The sequence below is a fragment of the Mastomys coucha genome, unplaced genomic scaffold, assembly GCF_008632895.1.
Source record: "Mastomys coucha isolate ucsf_1 unplaced genomic scaffold, UCSF_Mcou_1 pScaffold14, whole genome shotgun sequence".
Classification (NCBI taxonomy): domain Eukaryota; kingdom Metazoa; phylum Chordata; class Mammalia; order Rodentia; family Muridae; genus Mastomys; species Mastomys coucha.
Window position 1 is genome coordinate 59224187 of NW_022196896.1, and position 8366 is coordinate 59232552.

Here is an 8366-nt window from a genome sequence, read left to right on the forward strand (position 1 = left end):
CATTAGAAAACAAGACCCAGCCAGGCGGTGGTGGCACACACCTTTAATCCCAGCACTTGGGAGGCAGAGGTAGGCGAGATTTCTGAGATCAAGACCAGTCTGGTCTACAGAGTGAGTTCCAGGACAGCCAGGACTATACAGAGAAACCCTGTCTCGAAAAACCAAACGGAAAAAAAAAAGAAAGAAAGAAAGAAAGAAAGAAAGAAAGAAAGAAAGAAAGAAAGAAAGAAAGAAAACAAGACCCAACTTTTTGTTGTTTACAAGAAACATACTTTTCTTCTCTTCCATAGAGTGAAAGGGTGGAGCAAAAAGTATTTCAAGCAAATAAGGATAGGAAAGAAACAAGAATTGCTGTTCTAATACCTGAGAAAATAGACTTTAAGCAAAAGCTAATCAGAAGAGATAAAGAAGGTGACTTCATTTTGATAAGGGAACAATCCACCAAGAGGTCATTACAATTCTAAACATACAGGCATCAAACTTGAATGCACCCAATTTCATAAATCAAATACAGTTAGGCATTAAGCTACAGGTTATATGCAACACATAATAATAATCAGGTCATCTAGAGCAGAAATGAATAGGAAATTATCAGAGCAAAATTATATCATAGACCAAATTGATTTAACAGACATCTTTTGAGTAGTCCATCCTAACTGTGTTTAATATATAGTATTCTCAGCAGCCCATGGGCATTTCTGTAAAGTAGGCCACATATTGTGACAAAAAATAAACCTCAAAAACTGAGGAAAGTCGAAATAACACCATGTGTTCCAGTTGACCACCATGGAATAAAGCTTGAAATCAATAGTAACAGAAATGTCATGAAATACATAAACTCATGGTATTTATACAGTACATTATTGAAAGACATATGGATTATTAAACAAATCAAAAAGAAACTTTTTAAAAATATATAGTTAAGTAAAAATAAAAAACATTTCATATTAAAAAACACTGGATTATTATGAAAGATGTTCTATAGTTTTAAGTGATTATATTTAAAAAATCAGTAAAAATTCAAACAAATAACTTAATGATACACTTAAGAGTTTGAAAAAAAAAACAGCAAACCTGTGGAGGAATTTCATTTCAGTAACATGGTAGTTATGGCAAGGGATCACATCCAAAGACCTAGGTGATTTGGCTGGAACACATACATGACACACACTTTTAATCCCTCTGGATGGGATATAGATGTGCCCATAGCAGACACCTTTAATCCCAAACATTGTAGGTAAGCTTAGTTTGTAGAAGAAAAGCAGCCATAATTGAAGGGCAAAGTGATGAATCAGAGAAAGATTTGACAGAGTCAGAGATAGTATTTGCCCAACTCTCACGAGAACAGTACAGAAAAGAGAGGCTACTTAAGATAGCAGCTCAGAGAGAGAGAGAGAGACAGAGGCAGAGAGACAGAGAGATACAAGAACAGTACAGAAAAGAGAGGCTACTTAAGATAGCAGTTCAGAGAGAGAGAGAGACAGAGGCAGAGAGACAGAGAGATAGAGACAGAGACAGAAAACAGTTTTACCAGGACAATATTACAGAGACAGATTGCAAGTGAAGACAGAATGAACCTGAGAATAAAAAAGAGCCAGAAGATTAGAACAAATTTCCAGAGTTTGTTTAAGGCGTTTGAGTCCATCAGTTTGGAGAGGAGTTTGGAACAGAGCAGCTGAGTTGAACAAGCTCCCAGAGTTCAGAAAGAGGTATAATGGGTGAATTTAATTAGCAATATTCCTCCAAGGCAGCAATTACATCTGGCAAACAAAGCCATCATTTATACAAACTCTATATCAAGAAAACATGGAGAAATAACTAACATTAGACAGAAAAATATGAAATAGAAATAAGGAAAAAAACCCTACTACTATCAATAAAAGCAATACAAAAGTCAATAAAATGAAGAATCATTTATTTTAAAACATACATAAGATTGACAACCCCTTACCCAAATTAACCAAAAGAAATAGAACACTCAAGTTAACAATTAATAGAGTAACATCATAACAAACATCAGAGAAATTAAGAAAGTAATAAAGGATCCTTTACAAAACCTATATTTCATTAAGTTAGAAAACCTGAAAGAAATGGATGAGTTTTTCATCGCATCTGATCCATTAAAGTTATATCAAGATGAATTAAATAACTTAAAAAAGTTATAAGAAGCAAAAGGTTTAAAATAGAAAAATATCAAACCTCTGCTTCCTCATTTCTCCCAACATCAAGGTCCAGATGGATTCATAACAAAATTCTATTATATCTGTAAGGAAAAACTAAAACCAATGCATTTCAAATTATTCTATAAAATAGATGTAGAAGGAACATTTACAGACTCTTTTTAAACAGTCCATGCTAGATAATAACACAACAGAAAATATATCTAGTGGACAATATTCCTTATAAACACAGGTATAAATATTCTCAAAAAATACTCACAAACTAAATATAACAACATATTAGCATTTACCATGAACAAGTTACATTTATCTCAGTTAAGCAGTACTGGTTTAACATTTACAAACTGATACATGTAATGAATTATATAAATAGACTTAAAGACGGAAACAAATCATATAATCATCTTAATGTAGAAGAGACCTTTAACAAAATCCAGTGTCCCTTCATGATAAAAGTCCTATAGAAAACAGTGTTGGAGGGAATATACCTCAACATAATAAAGGTTGTATCTGACATATCCATAGCAACATTGTGCTGAACAGAGAATAACTTAAAATCTGTAGTCCACTGTTTCATCTTTTATTGAAAATAGTACTTAAGGTCTTAGCTAGACCAATAAGACAAGAAAACAAAATGAGAATGATACAAATAGAAAATAAGTCAGAGTATCTCTGCAGTTGATAGGAGCCTAAGAAACAAATGAAAACAAACAAATAACACCTTCAAAAAACCAAAACCAAGAATGTGGAAGATTTCCACAATGAAAATTTAAAACTCTGAAGAAATAAATCATGGACGACACCAGAACATGGAAAGACATCTCATGATTATGCATCAGAATAGCTAATATTGTGAAAATCACCATTCACCAAGAGGAATTTATAGAATTTAATGCAATTTCAGATTAAATTCCAAGGCCATTTGTCTTAGGGATTTCATTGCTGTGAAAAGACACCATGACCAAGGCAACTCTTATAAGGACAACGTTTAATTGGGGCTGGCTTACAGGTTCAGAGGTTCAGTCCACTATCATCATGGCAGGAGTATGGCAGCATCCAGGCAGGCGTAGTGTAGGAGAAACTAAGAGTTCTACACCTTTGTCTGAAGGCCACTAGGATAGGACTGGCTCCCCTGTGGTTAGTAGGAGGGTTTCATTGCTCACCTCCGCAGTGACACAGTTCCTCCAACAAGGCCACATCTCATAATAGTGCCACCCCCTGGGACAAGCATATTCAAAACACTATACAATTCTTCACAGAAATAGAAAAATAAACAGTATTAAAAATGAAATAAAGACACAAAAGATCCTGGATAGCCAAAGCAATTTTGAAAAAAGAAGGTAATGTGCAAGCATTATCATATTAACTATCATGCCCTACCACAGAACCATAGTAATAAAATCAGCATGGTCCTAGATAAAACAGACTTACAAATAGGTAGTTTAGAATTGGAGACCAGAATTAAGTCCTGGCAATTATAATAACTTGATTTTTCACAAATGCCATAATGAGACACAATGTCTTCAACAAGTGATTTTGAGAAAACTGGATGTCTATCTACAGGGAAATGAAACTAGATCATTATCTCTCATCTTCCACAAAAAAATATCAACCCCAGATGGGTCAAAGATCTTGATATAAATTCTAAAACCCTGGAACTGCTAAAGGCAAATTCAAGAGCTATATTGCAAGGTACAAGATAGAGAAGAACTTTTAAAATAGGCATCTACTGCTTTGTTATTTCTTCTCAGATAAGTCAGAATTGCTATAAATTAAGCAAACAAATGATTATAAATGGCCTTGTGTGTATGGGAAAAGGGAAAACATCATGCAGTGCTGGTGGGAGCATAAACAAGCATAGCCATTTGTAAAGCAGACTTGAGATTTCTCAAAAATTATAACTAGGACTACCATATGTCCAATAATAACCTCTGCTGGGCATCAACACAAAGGGCTCCCTACTCTACCATAAAGACACTTGTACATTCATACTCACTGTTGCTCCATTCATAAGAGCTAGGAAATGGAATCATTCTAGGTGCCCATTAGCTGATGAATGGATAATGAACCTGTGGCACACACATGCACTATGATTTTACTCAGGCTGTAAAGGAAAATATATTTCACAGATAAATGGAAAATATATATGGAGTTGAGGTAGGCCAGGTCTAGAGAGACAAATGGCACATGTTCTCTGTCATATGTGGATCTTAGCTTGAATCCTGAATTATTTAGGTTTAATTGACAGTACCCCTGGAAGACAGGAAATTAGAAAGGGGACATTGTCTTAGGGGGAATGCGAGGCATAGAACATAGGGAAAAAATAGAGTAAAGACAGAATACTGTGGTTGGAAAGCCTGAAGCAGGAAGGAGTCAAATAGAGATGCAGGCAAAAAGTTAACCAAAATGAAGGGTGTATCTAGGAAGAGAGGTAGCCCTGAGTGAGCCAGGTCCTGATGAATGTGTCCAGTTGACAGGAGAGTGGCCATGTCAGAGAAGCTAGCCTTAAACTCAAAGGGACCACTCCCTTTCCCCACGACTGGGTGGGGCTCAGAAGGATAACAAAGCCTTTCTCTGTCCCATTTGTGGATGTTGATACTATGCACAGGAGTTTACAGACTGGAAATAGCTCCTTTACAGACACAGATCTAGAGATTAGCTAAGCCTGTCACCTTGACCCATGTATATACCCCCTTGTTTATCTAAGTGTAGAAACCTTGCCATCCTGTTCTACTGTGTATGATAATGATAGTGAGCCTCTTGGGGCAGGGTCTTTCTGTAGCAGTAGTTGATTAATCCACTCTAATCACCAGGAAGAGATGGTACGAGTGAGTTCATTGCTACTTGCCCCAGTGTTCTGGATTCTTGAATTAAACACACACACACGCACACACACACACACACACACACACACACACAGACACACAGACACACAGACACACACACACACACACACACACACAGACACACACACACACACTACAGCTCCATATTTAATATGCCTTAAGCAGCTCAATGGCTGAACCTCTCCTAAACTTCCACATTGCTAATGCCTCTCCTCCAATACTACTGAGTTACTACTTACTAAAATTTATATTACATCTTTGCTTCCCCAGAACAAATGGGGGTCGGGGAGAGGATCTTACATGATTAGTATGTCTTTCTTCTTGCCACTCTCAAGCCTGTATCTTATTCTTTTCCTTGTATAAACAATTTGCTTTCTCTCTCTCCTGCATTTCTTGCTGGAGGAATCATAAAAGTCCCACCTCTGTCTCCCTGCCCAGTCATTGGCCTCTGGCAACATTATTTACCAATCAAAGCCAACAAGAGGCAGGGCAGGGACCCTCAGCGTCCTACATGCAGAAGAGTAAATTCTGGTGTAATTTCAGGAATCCAATTAATATAATGTAAGCAATAAATAAAATCCACAATATCTCTCCACTAGAGAACCCTGTCTACCTGCCCCAGCATTTTTTGTTATTTGTGTGTACATGTTTATCTTTTCTTCATTCCTTCACCATTGTTGGGTCTTCCTATGAAGCCTTACAAGAAAAACAGAGGTATATGAAAAGTTGTATGGAATTCAATAAAGAACATTACTTTTTCAACTTTTTATTAGTTCTTTTGACTTTTACATTATACACCCCACTCCCAGATGTCTCCCCCTCCCCTCATACCCATCTCCCCTTTTGCAACCTTCTCCCAGACATAGAAAAAAATCTGTGGAAGCTGTAGTGTGTCACAATGTGTCCTCCAGTATACCCTTGGTCCACACTTCTTTACTTGCAGAAGTTCGTTGCAATGACTCATTGGTCTGGCAGGAGAACTCTGGCTTCTGCTATACTATCAATACTGAACATTACTGGGACTCCTTTTGTATATCCTGTTGTTCTGTGTCATGGAGATTCTGTAGTTTTGGATCTATAGGACCAGCCCCTTCTTGCACTCCAGCTGTTCATCAATGGGTAGATGTTGGGGTGGACTAACTCCAAGTCCTAGATCTGGGCCTGAGAGATATCTGAGCAGGTGAGTCTGCTGGCTCTTCCATTCTCCAGTTCTTTGGGGTGGCTCACCCACTGCCCCGCTGCCCCTGCAACCAGGACCAACACTCTACCCTGCTATCCAGATGAGGTTCAGGGCCTGATCTCCTGAGTGTTGTAACTGGTGAGGGGCAGAAACAGTTCTCCCACTCTCATGACCCTGGGGCCAGCTCTCCCAACTGCCAAAGGTTGCAAGGGATGAGGGAAGGAAGGAGGACATCTTTTCCATACCACTACACAGCAGACAAAAGGCAGGGGCACATCTCCTGTACTCATACTCTCAGGGCTGGATCACATGCAATCCCCACATTCAGGGTCAGCTCCACTGTGTTACAGCAGGTGAGGGGCATGGATAGCCCTCTGGTTCTCACTACCTCAAGGCCAGCTCTCCCACCTGCCCCATGTAGCCAGGCTTGACGGTAGGAGAAGGCATCTCTCCCTTGCCCATACTGCTGCACTGCTTTATTGCAAACAAGTTGCAGAATCAACTCTCCTGCTCTCCCATGCTCACACCCTCAGGGTCAGCTTTCCCATGCTTCTGCCACCAGGGTCAGCTCTACTAAGCTGCCCAGGTAAGGTACTGGGCCGCTCTCCCAAGCACTGCAGCAGGTGAGGGGCAGGACCAGCTCTCCTGCTCTTACCACCCAGGGCCAGCTCTCCTACCTGCTGCAGGTGGCAAGTGGAGAGCAGGGAAAGCGCTCTCTCTCCTTCCTTTATGCTGCTGCATGGGTGATGAGTGTCAGGGCCAGCTCTCCTACACACATACCTTTGGGGCAGCCTCACTCACAACTGGCAAAATGTGTTGAGTCCTATTCTCCAGAGTACTGAAGCTGGCTAGTGGTGGGGGGTCAGCCCTCCTGCTTTCATGCCCCCACAGACAGTTCTCTCAAGATGCCCAGGCGAGGGGTGGGGCCAGTTCTGTATAGCCATCAGACATTAACATGTGCCCAGATGGCAGCCCAGACCAGGGACATCTGGCTGGCCATTGGTGTCAACAGACCCTTGCTGCTGCAGGGCCATGGTCCCAGATGTAGCCCCTGGTGACAGCACAGGCCAGGACCCTACCATGGTCCCAGGTGCCATCTCCAGATACCTGCATTAGACTGTTCTTCACTATCCTCGAGTTTCCCATTCGGCATCTCTTCACTGTGCCCACTGTTAGCATCCAGAACCTGCCTGCAGCAGATATGTGGGCGGGTCCACAGACCTGTCGCCAGGACAACGGCGACCATATTCCCAGAATCCATTGGGCTCAGCTCCCACCTTTACCTGTATTACTATGTCACCACGCATATAAATATATGGGTAGTTCCCTCCATCTTTCTCTCTTCTCTCTCTTCTTCTCTCTCTCCCCTCTCTCTTCCTGCGCTGCTATCCCCCTATCCCCCTTCCAATTAAACCTCTTACACATGAAACTGCCTGGGCTTGGTGTCTGCAGACGCTTCCTGCCGCGACTCAAAACCCATCACCCACAGCCTTCTTTCTGTTTCATTTCTCTTTCATTACTCCACTGCTTACTTGTTCCTATTAGTGGCAGCCAGGGTCTCTGAGTGTCTGGGGTCACCTCAGGATTGCTAGGCCTCACTTGTGCATTATAACACTGGCAGGGTCCATCTCAGGCATAGTCTGCTCCCTGACACCCAGACCTGCATGGCACCAAATTGGTGGACATTCCAGCTGAGCTCCCTGTCTGGCCCCTGGTGCTGGACTGGTGGTCATCTCAGGCTTGCTTTCTTCAGGGAATGATGTCCTAATCATTCAGATGTTGACAGGTCAGAACACTAGACTTTCTCTTTTCTGCCACCAACAGACACACATGTGACTGACTCAGAAGTCACACCTGTGACCCTCTAGGCAAGTAAAAAAAAAAAAATCCCCATAATTTTAATAAATAGGTGAAAGTGCAATATTCTTTCTAGTTGGATAACATCACGGAATCCATGTGCTATTAAACAGAAATCCAGTGCCAGGTGTGAGATCTTGAGATATGGATTGGTAGTGAGGGAGGTCCCAGTGACACCCCCAAAGAATATAGTTTCTTTCAGCTCCTTTTGGTTTCCACTAGAACTGTGATAAGACCCTCTTACAGAAGACACTGCACATCTTGTTCATGAGATACAGAGAAATTAAGCTGGCGTAGAGCTTG

At 40.9% G+C, this 8366-nt stretch overlaps 1 pseudogene; it reads right to left on the reverse strand.

The window, feature by feature from the left end:
• Positions 1–7964: 7964 nt before the first annotated feature.
• Positions 7965–8079, reverse strand: LOC116089665 (annotated as a pseudogene).
• Between the last annotated feature and the right edge of the window lie 287 nt (positions 8080–8366).